Genomic DNA, 27,850 nt, shown 5'->3' with positions numbered 1-27,850 from the left:
ATACCCATACAAGTACCTTGTGGAAGTTGTTGCCCTCTATCTTCCTGTGGTCTCTCCCTGTTTCTCACCGTGCCTCCTCCCATTTCCTTGCACCTCTGCGTCTCCGCATATATTCCTATACTCAGAGCCGGCTCCGGTCAGTGACATGGGATGCCCAAATATGAGCATACCCATATATGGGCATCCATGCCACTGACCGGAGCCCGCTCTGTTGCGGATATGGAGAGAGACTGGGAGATTTACATCCCCTTATAATTCATATGGTGCATAGTACCGGCACGTATTGTTTTACCGGTACTGTGTACCTTCCTACTTTCACACTGGTACAGTATATGCTGCAGTGGGACTGAGAGGGATATATTGGTAACACATAGTCATTGTTGGGGGAATTCAATCCATTTTGAAAATAGTAATGAAATGTTTTTTACTTTCCTTTTTTTTCAGTAATGAAGAATGAAAAATTTCTGTTAAAATTGAATTGGAGGTGAACTGGATTCATCATCAACTCTGCACCAGTGTGAATTGATGTTCTTTAATGTTCTGATAAGGTACATGCAACATCTCTTCCTCAACCCCTGCACCACTCTCTGCCTCTTGCCTCTCTCTCTCCACCTCCCTGCTAAGCGTATTAACCCATCTAATGTAATCCACATTCCATGTCTCACTTTACTCTTCACTTCTCACGTGCCCTCTGGAATGACTGCTCTCTGACTAACAAGGTCTATTTGTACATGACCTCTTCTGCTCTCATCATCCACCACCTCTCATTCCCCTCACCCCTGTCCTACTCGATACCTCAGCTTAATTGAACTCTCTCCTCTGACATCTACCCTTATCTCTAACCTCTCCTCACTTTCTGCTTAAACTAACTATCTTGTTAACTTTTACAATGCTATCATCTCCTCCCTCCTCCTCCCTCCTCCATCATATATATGCCCCTTCTAGGCTCTGACACACTCATCCCTCTAAGGCCATGATTATCATGGGCACATGCTTGGTCGTCCACAGTGCGTGCGAGCGATGCAGAGCCGCCTCGGACCTCAGTGCAGGGATTGCTGCATACCCCCAGCATCTGTCACCCACAAACAATACACACACTAATACTCCCCACAATACACACTATAATACCTCCTCAATACTAATCTCCCCAATAATATTATAGCTCCAAACACAATATACACAACACCCTTACACAAGATACACAATCTAGTACTCTCCTCTGCACCTCTACACACAATATAATACTCCCACACACACAATATACACACTACCCTCCTACCCCCATAAAATACAACCAATAATACACACACACTTTGTGGATGTTGGGACCAGCTCCCGGCATGCACCAGTGAAAGAGAGAGGCCCGCAGAAGCTCGGAAGAACTCCCTCCATCCGTGCCTTCCTCCGTTTCACATCTTCTCCCTGTCTCTCTCCCTCCCTTTCCTTGCATCTCCCTGCGTCTTTACGTATACCCAGTCAGTGACGGCTCTGGTCACGTGATGCCTTAATATGGGCTTATCCATATATGTTCATCCACGTCACTAATGTGATGCCCGCACTGTTGCGGAGCTGGTACTTACGACGGGCACTTATTGTTTTATCAGTACTGCGTACCTGACTCTACCGGCCTACTTTCAACACTAGTACAATATGTGCTTCACTACGAGTGAGTGGGGAATATTGGCATCACACAGTCACTGTTGAATATGCCATTCAATCCATTTTGAAAATAGTAATGCAATGTGGTTTTGTTTTGTTTGCTTTTTGCAGTAATGAAGAATGGAAAAGTTATATTAAAATTAAATTGGAGGGGGACTAGATTCAGCATTTCATCATGAACTCTGCACTTGTGAGAATTTAACTTCTTGAATACCCTGACAGGTACACGCAACATTAAGACTATAATCTGCTGTGCAAGCTTTCGTGCTATACCTCCCCCTCAGGTTTTGATTTATACATTTGCTCCCTCAATTCATGTCCTCTAATATTTGAAAGCTCTCTCCTAGCATTTTCTCTTTACCACAGAACGTCATCCCAATGTAACCTCTCTCTTGTTCTTTCTGCTTGCTGTTTCCTCACTCCTCTGTTAAACTTTTCTAATTTCTCTAACTTCCACACTCCTGCTTTTATCCACATGTTCTCCTCTTTCCTTCCCCTACCTTTGCATGTGTCTACACACTGCACCATTTGTACAGACCTCTATTGCAGCTATTTCTGCACTGCTCAATGAAAAGCACTCTTTAATATCCTATTCTCTGTGCCCCCTCTCTCTGCGCCCCCTCTTTTGGCGCCTCCTCTCTCTGCGCCCCCTCTCTCTGCGCCTATCTGTCTCATTCTCTCTACGTCCCTCTCTCTCTACATAGAGCTATCTCTGTCTCTCTCTACACCTATCTCTGTGTCTCCTTCTATGTTTGCTGATGTGTGGGATATCTCTTATAATCTTGAACCTGCTCATATACACATCGGGCCTCCCTGCCTCTGCCTCCCTGCTAAGAGTGTTAACCTATCTAATGTAATCCACATTCCTTTCCTTACTTTTCTCTTCCCTTCTCCTATGCCCTCTGGAATGTCCGTTCTCTGACTAACAAGGCTCTAGTTGTACATGACCTCTTCTGCTCTCATCATTCACAATCAGTCATTCCCCTCACCCCATCTTACCTGTCCCACTGATTTGCCTCTGCTTAATTAAACTCTCCTCTGCCATCTACTCTAACCTCTCTGCTCTCTCTCTCTTTCCGCTTAAACTAACAATCTTATTAACTCTTACAATGCTATCCTCCTATCTATATGCCCCCTCTAGGCTCTGACACACTTGTCCCTCTAGCCCACACCCTTGGCTAAATTCCCAAACATGTTCATCACACTTCCACTCGCTGTTCTTAATGCCTATGAAGGAAATCACACAATTGATATTTGATTTTTCTACAGTAAAAATGTCTCCAGTCCTGTATAAAGCTGCTCTCTGGGGCCAAACCACACTACTTTTTTTTCACATTCATCAACACTCAAATTTAATTTACGCTGTCTTTTTTTCCCTGTATTTGACTCCCTCCACTAACCTTCTCCTCACACTTGCCATCCTTCCTTCACTTCTCCTCAAGCATTTGACTACTTCAGAGGCAAGGTGGATGCCACCCACAAGGAGATTCCTTCTGTCCCTTCCCCCTTCTCTCCTTCTACCTAATTCTCCTTCTGCATTTGACTCCTTTTCTTCTCTTACAGAGCTGGAAGCTAATCATCTTCTCTTCTCCCTCTACCACATGCCCTCTAGATCGTATCCCCTCACACCTTACTGCATCTCTTAGTCCCCACTCTCACCCACATCTTCAATTCCTCCCTATTCTCTGGCTCTTTACCCTCTTACTTTAAGCCTGTAGTGGTCACCCTTTTCTCAGAAACAACCTACACCCTATGTGCCTTACTAACTACCGCCCTGTATCCCTCCTGCTGTTTGTCTCCTAATTGCTAGAATGTCAACATTCTTAAATCACATTCCCTCCTGGATCCTTTACAACCTGCCTTTCGTACAGCTCGTTCTACAGACTGTGCTTAAAGCAAATTCCCAAGGTCACTTTTCCCTACTAATCCTACTTGATCTATCTGCTGCGTTTGATGCTCTCAATCACTCTCCTCCTTCATATTCTAAACTCTCTCTTGGTATCCGTAACACAGTTCTATCCTGGTTTTCATCATAACTTTCCTGTCACACATTCTCCATCTCTGTTGCTAACATGTCTTCGTCTTCTATTGATCTGTCTATGGGTATACATCAGGGCTCTGTTCTGAGATCTCTCTTTCTCTCTACATACTATCATTTGGTGACCTCATCAACTCTTTGTGACAATCCTATAAATAACAAATACAAATATCAGGTCATGGGAATAAGTGATTTGGACATAAAAGTAACATTTCGGAAGTGTGGACAACTAATACATCTTGTAGATTGCCTTTACAGTGTGATGTCATTGATTCAGTAGATTGTGTGCAGACCAGGACTGCAGTACAGTGTCACTCACATGGATGACTTGCGTGGTAGAAGCTCAAGAACAAGGATGTCAAACTCCAGTCCTCGAGGGCAGCAAACAGGCCAGGTTTTCAGGATATCCCTACTGAAAACCTGGCCTGTTTGGGACCCTCGAGGACTGGAGTTTGACATGCATGCTCTAGAAGGAGCACAGCTGTGGGTGGGAGGTGGATTTGCTTTGCATCAAATGGTTTGGAGCAAGGTTTATTGTATGTATTATCATAATAACAATGCAATGCTTAACTTTTATTTCAGGAGGGATGACTGCAGAACAGAAGTGAATATTGAAGCCATGTGTTCCTTTTCTTGCAAAAGAGAAAATTTGAAGGACAGTTGAAGAGAAGGAAAATTACTACACAGAGACAGATAAGCAATGTGTATATTTCTCATTTACCATTTAGTATTTGTCGTTTTATTGACTCCACACAATCCGGCTGCTACGGGTTTCACATTGAATATTTTCATCTCTACTCTACCCCTTCCTGTGATCTGAACCATGCAAGTTTTCGTTGATTCAATACATCATGAGTAGAGGGTGGCTACAGTATGAAGTAAAGACCCAAGGACCACATCTACTACCATTCATAACAAGAACATGTGCAGTAGCGCACAGCTGCAGTTCTATGTGATTGTTATGAAAGGTTGAGGTGGTTCAATTCTATGAATCTGGAGTGGGATGGATCCTGTTTGCATCATATGGTTTCATCTAGGCCAGTAGATTATATAACTCTCAGTACAGGTTACACATGGCATCAGTATTAGTGATTTAAAGAGGAGGAAAGCTTCAATGTGGAGAACAAAGCCAAGTAATGTTGAAGTTACTCCTTTTACCATTTACTTGGTCAGTCTGTACTGTCTACTCCCCACACAGCTGCTAAGGATCTTCCATTTTAAATACTTTCACCTCCTATTCTGCACTGCTTTGCTGCCCATTATTCAGAGATGCGTTCCAGTCATGTTTAGCACTCTGAATCTCTCTGCAGTCATTGGTTCAGCACATCATGGGTAGAGCATGGCTACAGATACAGCAAGCTATTATTATTTTACCGGCTGATCACCCATAATATTGCATTAAAACATAGAATATCACTTAATTTCCAAAAGATTCAGTGATGCTGATAATGCAGAATCTCACAACATTTCCCATCATAATGCCATAATGCACAAGTGGGAGAAATAATCCTTGCTATATCTGTACATTGTGTGACGTATTACCTCCATGACCAATGAGAGCAAGTACATCTTCTGTATAGAGCGGCTGTGTTATGATGCAGTTATTGATCATCATTGACATAATCACAAGAATCTTATGCAAAGGGAAATTGTCCGCAGCGAAGTGAGATTTCAGCCCCCAAACGTCTGTAATATTAATGCAATGTCTTACTTTTGTTGCAGTGAACACTGAAGAGACGGATCTACTACAACACTGTACAGGATGAGCATACGCTACAAGCAGCAAAATGATCTTGCAGTTGACAGTATGTTGTTCTGGTAATGTGCACAATTATTATTTATGGGCTACACACCACAGTGCTGGACATATTCTGTTAACTTCAACTCTACTCCTAACATGGAGATGTCTTCCTGGTGTTACTGATTCAGTACATCATATGCACAGTGTGGTTATGATATGATGGATTGATTTAATGAACCCACCAACCAATGATGACATCTGCATCATCTTCTGTAAAGTGCAGCTACAGCATGATATTATCAGCATTTGGTGCGGTATAATCAGAGGTATCTATGTGCTTTTGTGCCTGTTTTAAGTCCTCCAGCTTAACGCCCCTACACCTCCCACTACACAGGCATACTTACTTATGCATACACTGACATCTGGCATACCTACACACACCCCAGGGCCACTTCCTTCCCCTGATGTCAGGGAGAGGATGGGCATGCAGAGTGCAGTAAGTCTCCACGTTACTCTGGCCAACAGTCTTGGCCTACCTCCAGCATCTGTCACCCACAACATCTGTTCCCTCCTTGTAAAGTGCTGAACTATCTCACCTGGGTCAGTGCTATAGCTGATCACAGTGCCCGATCAGGATGTCACTGTGACAGGCAGCAGTGCAGATTGACCGGTCAATCAATGCAGTGCCGCAACATATGCACTAAATGAGATTTCCGTGCCCCCAGTCAGGTTACTCCCTGGGCAGTGACCCTGCTCACACCCTCCCCTAGTTCCACCTCTGATCACAATTATCTCTCTTGGAGAGTGTAGCAAATTGGAGTTGGGGGAATCTCACCTCTGCCATGCATGGTCACAATCTGGGCACAGGACCCAAATAGTGGGCAATGTGGCACTTCTTACAGTAGAGAATAAGTAACTTTATTCTTTACTTGTGTATTAAGGACCTTATTTGCATTAAATTCAGTCCACATGGGACCAAGACTTTCTGGCTTACTGAACAAAGTGGAATTGTTTCGTAGAGGGTGGAGAATTGTATTTTATCTAAAATTACCCCCTCTGCACAAAATACAAACAATTATACCCATACAAGTACCTTGTGGAAGTTGTTGCCCTCTATCTTCCTGTGGTCTCTCCCTGTTTCTCACCGTGCCTCCTCCCATTTCCTTGCACCTCTGCGTCTCCGCATATATCCCTATACTCAGAGCCGGCTCCGGTCAGTGACATGGGATGCCCAAATATGAGCATACCCATATATGGGCATCCATGCCACTGACCGGAGCCCGCTCTGTTGCGGATATGGAGAGAGACTGGGAGATTTACATCCCCTTATAATTCATATGGTGCATAGTACCGGCACGTATTGTTTTACCGGTACTGTGTACCTTCTTACTTTCACACTGGTACAGTATGTGCTGCAGTGGGACTGAGAGGGATATATTGGTAACACATAGTCATTGTTGGGGGAATTCAATCCATTTTGAAAATAGTAATGAAATGTTTTTTACTTTTCTTTTTTTTCAGTAATGAAGAATGAAACATTTCTGTTAAAATTGAATTGGAGGTGAACTGGATTCATCATCAACTCTGCACCAGTGTGAATTGATGTTCTTTAATGTTCTGATAAGGTACATGCAACATCTCTTCCTCAACCCCTGCACCACTCTCTGCCTCTTGCCTCTCTCTCTCCACCTCCCTGCTAAGCGTATTAACCCATCTAATGTAATCCACATTCCATGTCTCACTTTACTCTTCACTTCTCACGTGCCCTCTGGAATGACTGCTCTCTGACTAACAAGGTCTATTTGTACATGACCTCTTCTGCTCTCATCATCCACCACCTCTCATTCCCCTCACCCCTGTCCTACTCGATACCTCAGCTTAATTGAACTCTCTCCTCTGACATCTACCCTTATCTCTAACCTCTCCTCACTTTCTGCTTAAACTAACTATCTTGTTAACTTTTACAATGCTATCATCTCCTCCCTCCTCCTCCCTCCTCCATCATATATATGCCCCTTCTAGGCTCTGACACACTCATCCCTCTAAGGCCATGATTATCATGGGCACATGCTTGGTCGTCCACAGTGCGTGCGAGCGATGCAGAGCCGCCTCGGACCTCAGTGCAGGGATTGCTGCATACCCCCAGCATCTGTCACCCACAAACAATACACACACTAATACTCCCCACAATACACACTATAATACCTCCTCAATACTAATCTCCCCAATAATATTATAGCTCCAAACACAATATACACAACACCCTTACACAAGATACACAATCTAGTACTCTCCTCTGCACCTCTACACACAATATAATACTCCCACACACACAATATACACACTACCCTCCTACCCCCATAAAATACAACCAATAATACACACACACTTTGTGGATGTTGGGACCAGCTCCCGGCATGCACCAGTGAAAGAGAGAGGCCCGCAGAAGCTCGGAAGAACTCCCTCCATCCGTGCCTTCCTCCGTTTCACATCTTCTCCCTGTCTCTCTCCCTCCCTTTCCTTGCATCTCCCTGCGTCTTTACGTATACCCAGTCAGTGACGGCTCTGGTCACGTGATGCCTTAATATGGGCTTATCCATATATGTTCATCCACGTCACTAATGTGATGCCCGCACTGTTGCGGAGCTGGTACTTACGACGGGCACTTATTGTTTTATCAGTACTGCGTACCTGACTCTACCGGCCTACTTTCAACACTAGTACAATATGTGCTTCACTACGAGTGAGTGGGGAATATTGGCATCACACAGTCACTGTTGAATATGCCATTCAATCCATTTTGAAAATAGTAATGCAATGTGGTTTTGTTTTGTTTGCTTTTTGCAGTAATGAAGAATGGAAAAGTTATATTAAAATTAAATTGGAGGGGGACTAGATTCAGCATTTCATCATGAACTCTGCACTTGTGAGAATTTAACTTCTTGAATACCCTGACAGGTACACGCAACATTAAGACTATAATCTGCTGTGCAAGCTTTCGTGCTATACCTCCCCCTCAGGTTTTGATTTATACATTTGCTCCCTCAATTCATGTCCTCTAATATTTGAAAGCTCTCTCCTAGCATTTTCTCTTTACCACAGAACGTCATCCCAATGTAACCTCTCTCTTGTTCTTTCTGCTTGCTGTTTCCTCACTCCTCTGTTAAACTTTTCTAATTTCTCTAACTTCCACACTCCTGCTTTTATCCACATGTTCTCCTCTTTCCTTCCCCTACCTTTGCATGTGTCTACACACTGCACCATTTGTACAGACCTCTATTGCAGCTATTTCTGCACTGCTCAATGAAAAGCACTCTTTAATATCCTATTCTCTGTGCCCCCTCTCTCTGCGCCCCCTCTTTTGGCGCCTCCTCTCTCTGCGCCCCCTCTCTCTGCGCCTATCTGTCTCATTCTCTCTACGTCCCTCTCTCTCTACATAGAGCTATCTCTGTCTCTCTCTACACCTATCTCTGTGTCTCCTTCTATGTTTGCTGATGTGTGGGATATCTCTTATAATCTTGAACCTGCTCATATACACATCGGGCCTCCCTGCCTCTGCCTCCCTGCTAAGAGTGTTAACCTATCTAATGTAATCCACATTCCTTTCCTTACTTTTCTCTTCCCTTCTCCTATGCCCTCTGGAATGTCCGTTCTCTGACTAACAAGGCTCTAGTTGTACATGACCTCTTCTGCTCTCATCATTCACAATCAGTCATTCCCCTCACCCCATCTTACCTGTCCCACTGATTTGCCTCTGCTTAATTAAACTCTCCTCTGACATCTACTCTAACCTCTCTGCTCTCTCTCTCTTTCCGCTTAAACTAACAATCTTATTAACTCTTACAATGCTATCCTCCTATCTATATGCCCCCTCTAGGCTCTGACACACTTGTCCCTCTAGCCCACACCCTTGGCTAAATTCCCAAACATGTTCATCACACTTCCACTCGCTGTTCTTAATGCCTATGAAGGAAATCACACAATTGATATTTGATTTTTCTACAGTAAAAATGTCTCCAGTCCTGTATAAAGCTGCTCTCTGGGGCCAAACCACACTACTTTTTTTTCACATTCATCAACACTCAAATTTAATTTACGCTGTCTTTTTTTCCCTGTATTTGACTCCCTCCACTAACCTTCTCCTCACACTTGCCATCCTTCCTTCACTTCTCCTCAAGCATTTGACTACTTCAGAGGCAAGGTGGATGCCACCCACAAGGAGATTCCTTCTGTCCCTTCCCCCTTCTCTCCTTCTACCTAATTCTCCTTCTGCATTTGACTCCTTTTCTTCTCTTACAGAGCTGGAAGCTAATCATCTTCTCTTCTCCCTCTACCACATGCCCTCTAGATCGTATCCCCTCACACCTTACTGCATCTCTTAGTCCCCACTCTCACCCACATCTTCAATTCCTCCCTATTCTCTGGCTCTTTACCCTCTTACTTTAAGCCTGTAGTGGTCACCCTTTTCTCAGAAACAACCTACACCCTATGTGCCTTACTAACTACCGCCCTGTATCCCTCCTGCTGTTTGTCTCCTAATTGCTAGAATGTCAACATTCTTAAATCACATTCCCTCCTGGATCCTTTACAACCTGCCTTTCGTACAGCTCGTTCTACAGACTGTGCTTAAAGCAAATTCCCAAGGTCACTTTTCCCTACTAATCCTACTTGATCTATCTGCTGCGTTTGATGCTCTCAATCACTCTCCTCCTTCATATTCTAAACTCTCTCTTGGTATCCGTAACACAGTTCTATCCTGGTTTTCATCATAACTTTCCTGTCACACATTCTCCATCTCTGTTGCTAACATGTCTTCGTCTTCTATTGATCTGTCTGTGGGTATACATCAGGGCTCTGTTCTGAGATCTCTCTTTCTCTCTACATACTATCATTTGGTGACCTCATCAACTCTTTGTGACAATCCTATAAATAACAAATACAAATATCAGGTCATGGGAATAAGTGATTTGGACATAAAAGTAACATTTCGGAAGTGTGGACAACTAATACATCTTGTAGATTGCCTTTACAGTGTGATGTCATTGATTCAGTAGATTGTGTGCAGACCAGGACTGCAGTACAGTGTCACTCACATGGATGACTTGCGTGGTAGAAGCTCAAGAACAAGGATGTCAAACTCCAGTCCTCGAGGGCAGCAAACAGGCCAGGTTTTCAGGATATCCCTACTGAAAACCTGGCCTGTTTGGGACCCTCGAGGACTGGAGTTTGACATGCATGCTCTAGAAGGAGCACAGCTGTGGGTGGGAGGTGGATTTGCTTTGCATCAAATGGTTTGGAGCAAGGTTTATTGTATGTATTATCATAATAACAATGCAATGCTTAACTTTTATTTCAGGAGGGATGACTGCAGAACAGAAGTGAATATTGAAGCCATGTGTTCCTTTTCTTGCAAAAGAGAAAATTTGAAGGACAGTTGAAGAGAAGGAAAATTACTACACAGAGACAGATAAGCAATGTGTATATTTCTCATTTACCATTTAGTATTTGTCGTTTTATTGACTCCACACAATCCGGCTGCTACGGGTTTCACATTGAATATTTTCATCTCTACTCTACCCCTTCCTGTGATCTGAACCATGCAAGTTTTCGTTGATTCAATACATCATGAGTAGAGGGTGGCTACAGTATGAAGTAAAGACCCAAGGACCACATCTACTACCATTCATAACAAGAACATGTGCAGTAGCGCACAGCTGCAGTTCTATGTGATTGTTATGAAAGGTTGAGGTGGTTCAATTCTATGAATCTGGAGTGGGATGGATCCTGTTTGCATCATATGGTTTCATCTAGGCCAGTAGATTATATAACTCTCAGTACAGGTTACACATGGCATCAGTATTAGTGATTTAAAGAGGAGGAAAGCTTCAATGTGGAGAACAAAGCCAAGTAATGTTGAAGTTACTCCTTTTACCATTTACTTGGTCAGTCTGTACTGTCTACTCTCCACACAGCTGCTAAGGATCTTCCATTTTAAATACTTTCACCTCCTATTCTGCACTGCTTTGCTGCCCATTATTCAGAGATGCGTTCCAGTCATGTTTAGCACTCTGAATCTCTCTGCAGTCATTGGTTCAGCACATCATGGGTAGAGCATGGCTACAGATACAGCAAGCTATTATTATTTTACCGGCTGATCACCCATAATATTGCATTAAAACATAGAATATCACTTAATTTCCAAAAGATTCAGTGATGCTGATAATGCAGAATCTCACAACATTTCCCATCATAATGCCATAATGCACAAGTGGGAGAAATAATCCTTGCTATATCTGTACATTGTGTGACGTATTACCTCCATGACCAATGAGAGCAAGTACATCTTCTGTATAGAGCGGCTGTGTTATGATGCAGTTATTGATCATCATTGACATAATCACAAGAATCTTATGCAAAGGGAAATTGTCCGCAGCGAAGTGAGATTTCAGCCCCCAAACGTCTGTAATATTAATGCAATGTCTTACTTTTGTTGCAGTGAACACTGAAGAGACGGATCTACTACAACACTGTACAGGATGAGCATACGCTACAAGCAGCAAAATGATCTTGCAGTTGACAGTATGTTGTTCTGGTAATGTGCACAATTATTATTTATGGGCTACACACCACAGTGCTGGACATATTCTGTTAACTTCAACTCTACTCCTAACATGGAGATGTCTTCCTGGTGTTACTGATTCAGTACATCATATGCACAGTGTGGTTATGATATGATGGATTGATTTAATGAACCCACCAACCAATGATGACATCTGCATCATCTTCTGTAAAGTGCAGCTACAGCATGATATTATCAGCATTTGGTGCGGTATAATCAGAGGTATCTATGTGCTTTTGTGCCTGTTTTAAGTCCTCCAGCTTAACGCCCCTACACCTCCCACTACACAGGCATACTTACTTATGCATACACTGACATCTGGCATACCTACACACACCCCAGGGCCACTTCCTTCCCCTGATGTCAGGGAGAGGATGGGCATGCAGAGTGCAGTAAGTCTCCACGTTACTCTGGCCAACAGTCTTGGCCTACCTCCAGCATCTGTCACCCACAACATCTGTTCCCTCCTTGTAAAGTGCTGAACTATCTCACCTGGGTCAGTGCTATAGCTGATCACAGTGCCCGATCAGGATGTCACTGTGACAGGCAGCAGTGCAGATTGACCGGTCAATCAATGCAGTGCCGCAACATATGCACTAAATGAGATTTCCGTGCCCCCAGTCAGGTTACTCCCTGGGCAGTGACCCTGCTCACACCCTCCCCTAGTTCCACCTCTGATCACAATTATCTCTCTTGGAGAGTGTAGCAAATTGGAGTTGGGGGAATCTCACCTCTGCCATGCATGGTCACAATCTGGGCACAGGACCCAAATAGTGGGCAATGTGGCACTTCTTACAGTAGAGAATAAGTAACTTTATTCTTTACTTGTGTATTAAGGACCTTATTTGCATTAAATTCAGTCCACATGGGACCAAGACTTTCTGGCTTACTGAACAAAGTGGAATTGTTTCGTAGAGGGTGGAGAATTGTATTTTATCTGAAATTACCCCCTCTGCACAAAATACAAACAATTATACCCATACAAGTACCTTGTGGAAGTTGTTGCCCTCTATCTTCCTGTGGTCTCTCCCTGTTTCTCACCGTGCCTCCTCCCATTTCCTTGCACCTCTGCGTCTCCGCATATATCCCTATACTCAGAGCCGGCTCCGGTCAGTGACATGGGATGCCCAAATATGAGCATACCCATATATGGGCATCCATGCCACTGACCGGAGCCTGCTCTGTTGCGGATATGGAGAGAGACTGGGAGATTTACATCCCCTTATAATTCATATGGTGCATAGTACCGGCACGTATTGTTTTACCGGTACTGTGTACCTTCTTACTTTCACACTGGTACAGTATGTGCTGCAGTGGGACTGAGAGGGATATATTGGTAACACATAGTCATTGGTGGGGGAATTCAATCCATTTTGAAAATAGTAATGCATTGTTTTTTACTTTTTTTTTTTTGCAGTAATGAAGAATGAAAAAGTTCTGTTAAAATTGAATTGGACGTGAACTGGATTCAGCATTTCATCATCAACTCTGCACCAGTGTGAATTGACGTTCTTTAATGTTCTGACAAGGTACATGCAACATCTCTTCCTCTACCCCTACACCACCCTCTGCCTCTTGCCTCTCTCTCCACCTCCCTGCTAAGCGTATTAACCCATCTAATGTAATCCACATTCCTTGTCTCACTTTACTCTTCCCTTCTCACGTGCCCTCTGGAATGTCTGCTCTACGACTAACATGGTCTATTTGTACATGACCTCTTCTGCTCTCATCATCCACCACTTCTCATTCCCCTCACCCCTGTCCTACTCGATACCTCAGCTTAATTGAACTCTCTCCTCTGACATCTACCCTTATCTCTAACCTCTCCTCACTTTCTGCTTAAACTAACTATCTTGTTAACTCTTACAATGCTATCATCTCCTCCTCCCTCCTCCTCCATCATCTATATGCCCCTTCTAGGCTCTGACACACTCATCCCTCTAAGGCCGTGATTATCATGGGCACACGCTTGGTCGTCCACAGTGCGTGCGAGCGATGCAGGGCCTCCCCGTCGCCTCGGACCTCAGTGCGGGGATTGCTGGAGCGACAGGCATGCGCTAACTTTGCCTTCTGTTGTGTGCTTACTATAGACGCAGCCTAAACCATGCATTGGTTTAATTCACAAGCACGCTCTCATCACACTTCATCACATCACACTGCTGCTCTTAACACCTATGGAGGAAATCTCACAGTCTGATTTTCTACACTAAACCTTTGTCCTGTTCTGTAAAACTCTGCTCCTTTTTTTAAGGTCAAACACTACTTTTTCCTCACTCATCAACACTCCAATTTCATTCACACTGTCTTCTATGTATTTGAGTCCCACCACTGACTTTCTCCTCCCACTTAACATCCATCCTTTATTTCTCCTCAAGCCTTTGCTCACTTGAGGCAAGGTGGATGCCATCCACAAGTAGATTCGTTCTCTCCCTTCCCCCTCTCTCTTTTTCTATCTAGATCTCATTGCACTCTTGACTCCTTTTCTCCTGTCACAAAGCTGGAACCTGATCTTCTCTTCTCCCTCTACCACATGCCCTCTCAATCCTATATTCTCACTCTCACCCACATCTTCAATTCCTCCATATCCTTTGGCTCTTTCAACTCTTCCTTTTAAGCATGCAGTGGTCACCCCTATTCTCAAAAATAACCTTGACCTTGTGTGAATTTCTAACTATCGCCCTGTATCCGTCCTACCATTTGCCTCCTAATTGCTAGAACGTCTTGTGATCTCCCGTTTGATCAACATTCTTAAATCACATGCTCCTCTGGGCCCTTCACAATCTGCCTTTCCCAATGTAACCAATTATGTACATAAAGAAAATTCCCAAGGTCCATTTTACTTACTAATCCTGCTTGATCTCTCTTCTGCTTTTGATACTGTCAATCACTCTTCTCATTCATATTCTAAACTCTTTCTTCGTATCCGCAGCAAACTTATATCCTGGTTTTCATCATACTTCTCCATCACACATTCTCCATCTCTGTTGCTAACGTGTCTTTGTCTCCTGTTGTTTTGTCTGTTGGTATACCTCAGGACTCTGTTCTGGGACCTCTCTCACTACATACTATCACTAGTTGACCTTATCAACTATTTTGGCCCTTGATATCATCTCTATGCAGATGATACACACACCTATCCACCCTACCGTCACTCCTGCCATTTAGTTCCTAGTTTCGGGTCGCCTCCTGGCTATATCCTCCATGGATGACACTCTTCTGCCTTAAACCTAATGTCTAAAACTGAGCTCCTCATATTTCCCCCTAAATCTGGCCTAATATCACCTTTCTCCATCGCAGTAAACAGTACTACCATCATCCTGTCATGAAAGCACATTGCCTAGGAGTAACATTTGACTCTTCCCTTTCCATCTTCATTCACGACACTGGCTAAAGTTTGTCGATTCTTTCTCTGTAATATTTCCAAGATTTGCCCTTTTCTCTGTCAATCTACTGCTAAAACGCCAATGCATGCCCTTATCGTATGGGTTAACATACTGCTAACAGGGCTCCCTGCTTCACAACTTTCTCATTTGCAATCTATCCAAAACTCTGCTGCTTGAATAATTTCCCTTTCTCCCACAACAGTATCTGCTCATCTCCTCCTCCTCCTTAAATCCCTCTCCTTGCTTCCCATCAAGTTTCAGATCACCTACAAAGTTCTCCTCCTTACCTTTTTGTTAAGGTTCTCTATTAGTGGTGTACCGAGTACCCGGCGTTACCCGACACATTTCCAGCTACCCGGACATTACTCGAAACCGGCCACTGAGAAGTGGACTTGGCCGGGTAATACCCGGCGTCGGGTAATGTCAGGGCAGCTGGAAATAATCTTTTATACTTACCTTTCCTAAGACATCTAGGATCAGCAGCAGCAGTCCTCTGATGTTGGCAGCATCAGAGGTGTCTTCACCTGGCGGGGGGAGCTGCAGGAATCACTTCCACAGCACCGAAGCAGGTAAGCTGTGTCTGTGAGCCTGCAGCTCCCCCGCCGGCTGAAGACACCACATATGCTGCCACCGTCACAGGACTGCTGCTGATCCTAGATGTCACCGCCACCCGGAAGGTAAGTGCCAAACCGTGTACCCGACCGGGTAGAACCTTTCATTTTGGCCGGGTACCCGTTACCCATTTTTTTATAGTTGAGGACCCAGTCCAACACTATTCTCTATTCATCTGCTCCTTCCTACATATCATCTTTGGTCTCGTTATGCCCTTCCTCGTCTCCTAAGCTCTACTAATAGCTGTCTCCATTATACTTCTTACACCTCTACTGCGCACTCGCTCTCTTGCCTGAAACCCTTTCCCATCAATTTACCTGTGAAACTCACACACACTCAGTATATGCCAACATACCCTCTTCCACCCACATTTAAGATCAACCTTAAAATTCACAACTTAAATGAAGCATTTCAATAGCTTTTACTCGTTGCTACTGTCACTCATTCAGTCACTAACTATTGTTCCCAAGAAGTGCTTTATACTACAAGTACCCACCATTAAGGACAAGCATTGTCATCTACTGCACTTGTTCCCCCACCTGTTGTCTCTCTGTAAGTCTCCTTACATTTCTCTTAGATTGTAAACTACCCAGGACAGGGATTTACTTTCCTATTGTCTGTTTTTGTTTGTTGAACTTATTGTATAATAATTTCCTGTACTTTTTGGTCTCTCTTGTAAAGCGCTGAGTACACAATGGGTGGTATATAAATAGAGATATATGCAGAGTCTAGAGACAAGGCACACGTGTATAGGTAGCTACAGTTTATCCGGGACCGTATGCATCCTTGAAGTGCCTGTCCCAGTTATTTTCTATTGATTGCAATGTAGGAGTGTCTGTCCTGTCTTATTTTTTTTATTATTATTATCATTATTATTATTATATATACAAAGATATATACAAAGATTGTTTCCTGTCGTTAGCATGACATTGTGTGACACAGTGTGATGTCATTGATTCAGTAGATTGTGTGCAGACCGGGACTGCAGTACAGTTTCACTGACATGAATAACTTGTGTGGTAGAAGCTCTAGAAGGAGCACAGCTGTGGGAGGGAGGTGGATTTGCTTTGTATCACATGGTTTGGAGCAAGGTTCATTGTATGTATCGTCAATAATAATTATAATAATAATAATGCAATGCTTAACTTTTTTATTTCAAGAGGAAAGACTGCAGAACAGAAGTGAATATTGAAGCCATGTGTTCATTTTCTTGCAAAATAGAAAATTGAAGGACAGTTGAAGAGGAGGAAAATGACTACACAGAGACAGATAAGCAATGTGTATATTTCTCATTTAGTATTTGTCGTTTTATTGACTCCAAAAAATCCGGCTGCTAAGGGTTTCGCATTGGACATATTCACCTCTACTCCACCCCTTCCTGTGATCTGTACCATGCAGATTTTTGTTGATTCAATACATCATGAATAGAGTGTGGCTACAGTATGAAGTACTGACCCAAGGACCACATCTACTACCATTCATAACAAGAACATGTGCAGTAGCGCACTGCTGCAGTTCTATGTTATTGCTATGAAAGGTTGAGGTGGTGCAATCATATGAATCTTGAGTGGGAGGGATCCTGTTTGCATCATTTAATTTGATCTAGGCCAGTAGAGTATATAACTCTCAGTACAGGTTACATATGGCATCAGTATTAGTGATTTAAAGAACAGAAAAACAGGAGTGGAGAACAAAACCAAGTAATGTTGAAGTTACTACTTTTTACTATTTACTTGGTCAGTCTGTACTGTCTACTCCCCACACAGCTGCTAAGGGTTTCCATTTGAGATACATTCACCTTCTACTCTGCACTACTGTGCTACCCTCTATTCAGAGATGAGTTCAAGTCATGTTTACCACTCTAAATCGCTCTGCAGTCATTGATTCAGCACATCATGGGTAGAGCATGGCTATAGATACAGCAAGCTTTATTTTACCCTAATATTGCATTAAAAAATAGAATATCACTCAGTTTCCTACAGATTTACTGATGCTGATAATGCAGAATCTCACCCTCCCATCATAATACACCAGAGGAAGAAATAATCCTTGCTATATATGTACATTGTGTGACATATTGCCTCCATGACCATTGATGGCAAATACATATTCTGTATAGAGCAGCTGTGTTATGATGTAGTTGTTATTGATCATCATTGAGATATAATCACAAGAATCTTATGCAAAGGGAAACTGTCATTAGCATAGTGGGATTTCAGCCCCCAAACTTCTGTAATATTAATGCAATGTCTTACTTTTATTGCAGTGAACACCGAAGAGACGGATCTACTACAACACTGCACAGGACAAGAGTATACACTACAAGCAGCAAAATGATCATGCAGTTGACAATATGTTGTTCTGGTAATGTGCACAATTATTATGTATGGGCTCCACACCACAGTGCTGGACATATTTTGTTAACTTCAACACTACCCCTACCATGGAGATGTCTTCCTGTGATTGGTGTTACTGATTCAGTACATCATATGCACAGTGTGGCTATTATATGATGGATTGATTTAATGAACCCACCAAACACTGATGACATCTGTATCATCTTCTGTAAAGTGCATCTACAGCAGGATATTATCAGCATTTGGGGTGATATAATCAGAGGCATCTATGTGCTTTTGTGCTGGGTAAAGTCCTCCAGCTGAACCGCCCCCCGCCCCCCACCCCCCTACACCTCCTGCCACACAGGCAAACTTACTTACACACACAGCACACTTACTTATGCACACTGACACTTGGCATACCTACACACACACACCCCACAGCCACTGGCATGCATGCAGAGTCCTGGGCATGCAGGATGGGCATGCAGAGTACAGAATATCTCCACCTTGCTCTGGCCCGTACTCTTGGCCTACCCCCAGCATCTGTCACCCACAACCTCTGTTCCCTCCCTGTAAATTGCTGCACTAACACACCTTGGTCAGCGCTGCAACCGATCACAGCACCGGATCATGTCACTGTGATAGGAAGCAGTGCTAATTGACCGGTCAATCAATGCCACGTGGCAACATACGCACCAAAAGAGATTTCCATGCCCCCTGACAGGCTACTCCCTGGGCAGTGACCCTGCTCATCTTCCACCTCTGATCACAATATTCTCTCTTGGAGAGTGTAGCAAATTGGAGTTGGGGGAATTTCACCTCTGCAGTGCATGTAGAGTCCTGTATGCAGAGTACAGAAAGTCTCCACCTTAGTCTGGCCCGTACTCTTGGCCTACCCACAGCATCTGTCACCCACAAATAATACATACACTAATACTCCCCACAATACACACTTTAATACCTCCTCAATAATAATCTCCCCAATAATATTATAGTCTTAAACACAATATACACAATACCCCCTAACACAAGATACCCAATCTAACACTCTCCTCTGCACCTCAACATAATATACACACTATAATACCCTACACACAATATAATACTCCCACACACACACAATATACACACTATCCTCCTACCGCCATAAAACACAACCAATAATACACACACACTTTGTGGATGTTGGGACCAGCTCCTTGCATGCACCAGTGAAAGAGAGAGGCCTGCCATCCGTGCCTCCCTCCGTTTCCCATCTTCTCCCTGTCTCTCTCCCTCCCTTTCTTTGCATCTCCCTGCATCTTTGTGTATACCCAGTCAGTGACGGCTCCGGTCACGTGATGCCTTAATATGGGCTTATCCATATATCTGTTGCAGAGATGGAGAGAGACCTGGAGATTTTACATTTCCTTATAATTCATATTGGTACTTAGTACGGGCACTTATTGTTTTATCAGTACTGGGTACCTGACCGTACTGGCCTACGAGTGAGAAGGCAATATTGGCATCACACAGTTACTGTTGAATATGTCATTCTATCCATTTTGAAAATAGTAATGCAATGTGGTTTTGTTTTGTTTGCTTTTTGCAGTAATGAAGAATGAAAACGTTATATTAAAATTAAATTGGAGGGGAACTGGATTCAGCATTTCTTCATGAACTCTGCACTTGTGAGCATTGACCTTCTTGAGTGCCCTGACAGGTACACGCAACTTTAAGACTATAATCTTCATCAACTGCTGTGCAAGCTTTCGTGCTATACCTCCCCCTCCGGTTTTGATTTATACATTTGCTCTCTCAATTCATGTCCTCTAATATCTGGAGGCTCTCTCCTAGCATTTCTCTCTACCACAGCACGTCATCCCAATGTAACCTCTCTCTTGTTCTTTCTGTTTACTGTTTCCTCACTCCTCTGTAAAACTTTTCTAATTTCTCTAACTTCCACACTCCTGCTTTTATCCACATGTTCTATACACTTTCCTTCCCCTACCTTTGCATGTGTCTACACAAAGCACCATTTGTACAGACCTCTATTGCAGCTATTTCTGCACTGCTCAATGAAATGCACTCCTGCACATCCTATTCTCTTCCACCTTCCCTCATTCTCTACGCCCCCCTCTCAAAGCCCCCTCTCTCTATGTCTCCTCTCTCTACGCCTATCTGTCTCATTCTCTTGACGCCCTTCTCTCTCTACATATCCCTATCTCTGTCTCTCTCTACACCTATCTCTGTGTCTCCTTCTATGCTCGCTGATGTTGGGGGATATCTCTTATAATCTTGGACCGGCTCATATACACATCAGGCCTCCCTACTAAGAGTGTTAACCTATCTAATGTAATCCACATTCCTTTCCTTACTTTTCTCTTCCCTTCTCCTGTGCCCTCTGGAATGTCCACTCTTACTAACAAGGCTCTAGTTGTACATAACCTCTTCTGCTCTCATCAGTCACAATCAGTCATTCCCCTCACCGCATCTTACTGCACCGACACACTTTATTCGAGCAAATACCCGGTATGTACCTGGCAGATACCTGGAATGCGCCACTCCTCACCTCTGACAAGCCCCGTTGCATTTGCCTTCCCAGCCTGGGTTCATGCCTGGCTGATGGGCGGCTGATCTGTTAAATGATAATGATTAGGATTTAATAGGCTGCAATGCTTCGCGTGTCTACCAGATGGCATAAATTCATGAATTGTAATGCAGTCTATATATATATACTGTGCAGTATTGCAGCCAGCTGGAATAAAATGCTTCAATCCCTGCTTGGAAAATAACTCAATGCACTCGGGCAGAAAACAGTCACAAACCTCAATACACCCGGGTATACCCGAATTCGTGGGACTAGCCAAGCTCGAATAAAGTGTGTCGCCAGTGTACCTGTCCCACTGATTTGCCTCTGCTTAATTAAACTCTCCTCTGACATCTACTCTAACCTCTCTTCTCTCTTCTCTCTCTTTCTTTCTGCTTAAACTAACAATCTTATTAACTCTTACAATGCTATCCTCCTATCTATATGCCCCCTATAGGCTCTGACACACTCATCCCTCTAACCCACACCTTTGGCTAAATTCCCAAACACACTCATCACACTTCCACTCGCTGTTCTTAATACCTACGGAGGAAATCTCACACTTTGTTTGATTTTTCTACAGTAAAAATGTCTCCTGTCCTGTATAAAGCTGCTCTCTAGGGCTAAATACACTACTTTTTTCCACACTCATCAACACTCAAATTTAATTTACGCTGTTTTTTTTCTCTGTATTTGACTCCCTCCACTGACCTTCTCCTCCCACTTGCCATCCTTCCTTCACTTCTCCTCAAGCATTTGACTACTTCAGAGGCAAGGTGGATGCCACCCAAAAGGAGATTCCTTCTGTCCCTTCCCCCTTCTCTCCTTCTACCCAAATCTCCTTCTGCACTTGACTCCTTTTCTTCTCTTACAGAGCTGGAAGCTAATCATCTTCTATTCTCCCTCTACCACATGCCCTCTAGATCGTATCCCCTCACACCTTACTGCATCTCTTAGTCCCCACTCTCACCCACATCTTCAATTTCTCCCTATTCTCTGGATTTTTGCCCTCTTACTTTAAGCCTGTAGCGGTCACCCTTTTGTCAGAAACAAACTACACCCTATGTGCCTTACTAACTACCGCTCTGTATCCCTCATGCTGTTTGCCTTCTAATTGCTAGTGTCAACATTCTTAAATCACATTCCCTCCTGGATCCTTTACAACCTGCCTTTCGTACAGCACGTTCTACAGACTGTGCTTAAAGCTAATTCCCAAGGTTTTTCCCTACTAATCCTACTTGATCTATCGGCTGCGTTTGATGCTCTCAATCACTCTCCTCCTTCATATTCTAAACTCTCTCTTGGTATCAGTAACAAAGTTCTATCCTGGTTTTCATCATAACTTTCCTGTCACACATTCTCCATCTCTGTTGCTAACATGTCTTCGTCTTCTATTGATCTGTCTGTGGGTATACATCAGGGCTCTGTTCTGAGATCTCTCTTTCTCTCTACATACTATCATTTGGTGACTTCATCAATGCTTTTGGCCTTAGATATAATCTCTATGCGGATGATACACACACAAATCTATCCACCCCTGTTCTCACTCCTGCAATCCAGTCCCTACTCTTGGGTTGTCTCCTGGCTATATGCTCATGGATGGCACTCCACTGCCTTAAACTTAATGTCTAACACTGGGCTCATATTATCCCCTTTCTCCATCACAGTAAACAGTACTACCATCTATCTTGTCATCAAACATGTTGCATAGGAGTAACATTTGGCTCTTCAATTCCATCTCCATTCACATGCACGGCTATGGGTAAAATGTGTTGCCTCTTTCTCTGTAATATTGCCAAGATCTTCCCTTTCCCCTCTCAACCTACTGCTAAAACTCCAATGTATACTGTTATCCTATAGGTTATTTTAACATACTACTAACAGGCCTCCATGCTTCACAACTTTCTCCTATGCAAAACTCTGCTGCTTGAATTATCTCACTTTCTCCCACAACAGTCTCTGCTCATCTCCTTAAATCCCTGTCCTGGCATCCCATCAAGTTTTTGTATCACCTACAAAGTTCTCCTCCTTACCTTTTTGTTAAGGCTCTCCATTAATCTGCTCCTTCTTGCATATCATCTTTGATCTCTCGTTATGCCCTTGCTTGTCTCTTGCACTATAACCATAACTGTCTCCTGTAAACTTCTTTCACCTCTACTGTTCTCTCACTTGCCTGAAACCATTTTCCATCACTGCACCGTACATGTGAAACTTCCTCACACTCAGTATATGCCAACATAACCTCTTCCACCCACATGTAAGACCAATCTTAAAATTCACGACTTAAATCAAGCATTTAAAAAACTTTGACTCGTGGCTACTGTCCCACACCCACAGTCACTGCTAACAACTATTGTTCCCAAGATGTGCTTTCTACTAATTGTACCCACCATTAAGGACAAGCATTGTCATCTACTGCACTTCTTCCCCCAACTGCTGCCTCTCTTTAAGTCTTCTAACATTTCTATTAGATTGTAAAGTTCCCAGGGCAAGGATTTACTTTCCTATAATCTGTTTTTATTTGTCGCACTTATTTTTTAATTATTTTTCCCCTCTCCCCTAATGATATACATATAGGTTTTCCTGTCATTTGCATGACAGAGTTATTATGGTTAACTATTGCATCATGTAGACTGCCTTTTCAGTGTGATGTAATTGATTCAGTACTTTGTGTGCAGACTGTGACTGCAGTACAGTGTCACGAACATTAATGACTTGTGTGGTAGAAGCTCTAGAAGGAACACAGCTATGGGAGGGAGGTGGATTTACTTTGGATCACATGGTTTGGCGCAAGGTTCATTGTATGTATGATCATAACCATGCAATGCTTAACTTTTATTTCAGGAGGGAAGAACAGTGAATATTGAAGCCATGTGTTTCTTTTCTGTCAGAAGAGAAATTTTGAAAGACAGTTGAAGAGGAGGAAAATGACTACACAGAGACAGATAAGCAATGTGTATATTTCTCATTTAGTATTTGTCGTTTTGTTGACTCCACACAATCCAGCTGCTAAGGGTTTCGCATTGGACATATTCCCCTCTACTCTACCCTTCCTGTGATCTGTACCATGCAGGTTTTTGTTGATTCAATACATCATGAGTAGAGTGTGGCTGCTGTATGAAGTATTGACCCAAGGACCACATCTACTACCATTCATAACAAGAACATGTGCAGTAGCGCACTGCTGTAGTTCTATGTGTTTTATTAAAGGTTGAAGTGGTGCAATCATATGAATCTGGAGTGGGATGAATCCTGTTTGCATCATATGGTTTCATCTAGGCCAGTAGAGTATATCTCTCAGTACAGGTTACACATGGCATCAGTAGTAGTGATTTAAAGAACAGAAAAAACAAGAGAAACTTCAATGTTGATAACAAAGCCAAGTAATGTTGAAGATACTCCTTTAACTATTTATTTGATCAGTCTGTACTGTCTACTCCCCACACAGCTACTAAGTCTTCCATTTGAGATACATTCACCTCCTACTCTGCACTGCTGTTCTGTCCTCTATTCAGAGATGAGTTCCAGTCATGTTTACCACTCTGAATCACTCTGCAGTCATTGATTCAGCACATCATGGGTAGAGCATGGCTACAGATACAGTAAGCTTTATTTTACCGGCTGATCATCCATAATATTGCATTAAAACATAGAATATTACTCAGTTTCCAAAAGATTCAGTGATGCTAATAATGCAGAATCTTACAACACATCCCATCATAATGCACCAGAGGAAGAAATAATCCTTGCTACACTACCGACACGTTTTATTGAAGCACGGCTAGCACCGCAAGCCGGGGGGTGCCCCGGCGTGCTAGCCGCACTCCCTCAGCGTGCCGCGCATCACCGATGCACGGTCACGCGTCATCGGGTGCCTGCGCCCCCTGCACGCGCGTCCAGGGCTCCCCGAGGGAGCACTGGTGTCCCGCGATGTGGGGGACAGCGGCAGGGGGTTCCGGGGGACCCCGACGGACCCGGCAGCGGAAGGGAGAAAGCCCCGATCGGAGGGCGCTCCTCCGCTGCTTCGGCGTGCGCCCGGCACCCTCCGGCGCGCGCCAGGTTACTGCTGCGGCCAAGAACGGGCAAATGCTCGAATAAACTCGGCCGCAGCAGTATATCTGTACATTGTGTGACGTTTGGCCTCCATGACCATTGATAGCAAATACATATTTTGTATTGAGCGGCTGTGTTATGATGTAGTTGTTATTGATCATCATTGAGATATAATCACAAGAATCTTATGCAAAGGGAAAATGTCTGCAGCATAGTGGGATTTCAGCTCCCAAACTTCTGTAATATTAATGCAATGTCTTACTTTTATTGCAGTGAACACTGAAGAGACGGATCTACGACAACACTGCACAGGACAAGAGCAAACACTACAAGCAGCAAAATGATCTTGCAGTTGCAAGTATGTTCTGTAATGTGCACAATTATTATTTATGGGCTACACACCACAGTGCTGGACATATTCTGTTAACTTCTACCCCTACCATGGAGATGTCTTCCTGTGATTGATTCAGTACATCATATGCACAGTGTGGCTATGATATGATGGATGGATTTAATGAACCCACCACCCACTGACATCTGCATCATCTTCTGTAAAGTGCAGCAGGATATTATCAGCATTTGGGGTGGTATAATCTGGGGCATCTATGTGCTTTTGTGCCTGGATAAGTTCCTCCAGCTGAACCACCCCCCTATACCTGCCACACAGGCATACTTACAGAGCACACTTACTTATGCACACTGACACTTGGAATACACACACACACACACACAGACACTGTCATGCATGCAGTGTCCTGTATGCAGAGTACAGAAAGTCTCCACCTTACTCTGGCCCGTACTCATGGCCTATCCCCAGCATCTGTCATCCACAACCTCTGTTCCCTCCCTGTAAAGTGCTGCACTAACACACCTGGGTCAGCGCTGCAGCTGATCACAGTGCCGGATCATGATGTCAATGGGATAGGCAGCAGAGCTGATTGACAAGTCAATCAATGCAGCTCCGCAATATATGCACCAAAAGAGTTTTCTGTACCCCCTGTCAGGCTACTCCCTGGGCAGCGACCCTTCTCACCCCTCTCATTCCACCTCTGATCACAATAATCTCTCTTGGAGTGTGTAGCAAATTGGAGTTGGGGGAATCTCACCTCTGTAGTGCATGGTCACAATCTGGGCACTGTACCCAAATATTGGGCAATGTGGCACGTCTTACAGTAGAGAATAGAATAAGTAACTATATTCTTTACTTGTGTATTAAGGAACTTATTTGCAATAAAAATTCAGTCCACCTGGGACCAAGACTTTCTGGTTTTCTGAACAAAGTGGAATTGTTTTCCTATAATTTTATATTCTCTGAAATGTAACATCACAATAAAGTACTCCTATTTTTTTCCTTTGTGCTTTTTTATGGACTATTCCTTTATGTATTTCACTTAATGGGACTAATTACCTTACGATTAGATTTCACTTGTATTTTCTTGGGTTACTCTTTGGAATTTCTCTCTGTGTTCATTTATACTATCTTATTTAGAGCAGTCTTTGCCATTGGACCCCATTTCTTGCCAGAGAGATCTGTAACACAGAGTATTGAAGAGAGTACAGAACAGTGGTGAAGTAGATTTTTATGCTTCTAGGCAGCCTCCCTTCTCACCATGTATTCTGCCCCCGACGGTCTCTTGCACTGCTCCCTCCTACACCCACTCTCCTCACTCTTCCCTCCCCTCCCCGCTATCACTCAATGACCCCCTCTCATTCAATCCTGCTCCCTTACTCCCCCCTCACTCATTCTTCCTTCTGCACACACAATCCTCCCGAATATCACTCCCAAACAACACACACACTAATTCTCCCCACAATACACACTATAATACCTCCTTGTGACGATAGCTTCCACAGGCTTATTAATATTACACAAAAATAATTGGGTTTGAACTGAACGAGGCTTAAGATATAATAAATTGTATTTATTCCTTAGAATATAGGTGAACACAACAGATAATACAGTAACGAACAAGAAGTACACTTACTTAAGGGTTGGGGAATGAGAAGTATGATGTAGCATTTCTTTCAGCAGTGAGGAAATCATTCAGGTGATATCAGGTAACCATATCAGCAAACGAAGACAAAGGATATATGGGTGGACAGCAGTTTATAAACCATTCTCCTTCTATTCTTAACCTTAAGCACAGGGGATTGGTTTACAATTACCTCCAGCCACTCACTAACGTGGGAAAGCATTCTGACCCATGCCCCCCTGCTAGTTGGCACATGCGCAGTAGAACTCTGGGGGTCTCATTTCTGAAGCCCCACATTTACGTCAGGAATGCCAGACAGTCTACCATTTGGAGTTCTGGCAGGAAAACCTTTGTTGAAAGGTGTTAACTGGAACACTTAAGACCTGCCCTGGTTTGGGCTTCGGATAAACAGTGAGGGTGATAAAACTCTTTGAACAGCACTTAAATCCTAGACATAGCGGCGTCCCCAGGGCCATCTGCTACCTTATGGCCCAAAAGAATCTCTTCTGGGTCTTTGTCCATACCTTAAGATACACTATTAAGCATAAAACATAAACGTATTAAAATATCCGGTTCCGTTAGGTTTAGCAGGTCCAAACTTCCCAGTTCGCATTGCCAGAACTGGGACACCATATGGTCCAAAAAGCGACTTGCTACGACCTAAGAAACCGGAGTTACACCAATGCACATTAAATCATTTTAATACAAAAATCTCCATTGAAAAAGAAATCTCAGCTTTTCACTAAATCCCCATGGAAAACAACGGGCAGCTCCGCCATAGACTTTCAATGGTAAATCGCCGCCATTGAAGTCAATGGGGGTTTTCTGCCATTGAAGTTTATGGGAAAAGTCCCGAACTTCAAG

At 43.4% G+C, this 27,850-nt stretch overlaps 1 long non-coding RNA gene across 1 annotated transcript; it reads left to right on the top strand.

Moving 5' to 3' along the window:
- The first annotated feature begins 450 nt into the window (after nt 1-450).
- Nucleotides 451-26,280, top strand: LOC142476869 (uncharacterized). The gene is made up of 14 exons (XR_012792021.1): nt 451-548; nt 1,771-1,881; nt 4,280-4,399; nt 5,420-5,515; nt 6,960-7,063; nt 8,286-8,396; nt 10,795-10,914; nt 11,935-12,030; nt 13,475-13,586; nt 17,213-17,330; nt 18,319-18,416; nt 19,983-20,093; nt 23,805-23,914; nt 25,287-26,280. It is a non-coding gene; the product is annotated as an uncharacterized LOC142476869 (long non-coding RNA).
- Nucleotides 26,281-27,850: the final 1,570 nt, after the last annotated feature.

The sequence above is a fragment of the Ascaphus truei genome, unplaced genomic scaffold, assembly GCF_040206685.1.
Source record: "Ascaphus truei isolate aAscTru1 unplaced genomic scaffold, aAscTru1.hap1 HAP1_SCAFFOLD_1776, whole genome shotgun sequence".
NCBI lineage: Eukaryota > Metazoa > Chordata > Amphibia > Anura > Ascaphidae > Ascaphus > Ascaphus truei.
The sequence above is the reverse complement of the archived record's forward strand: the minus strand, read 5'-3'. Positions and strand labels throughout refer to the sequence as shown.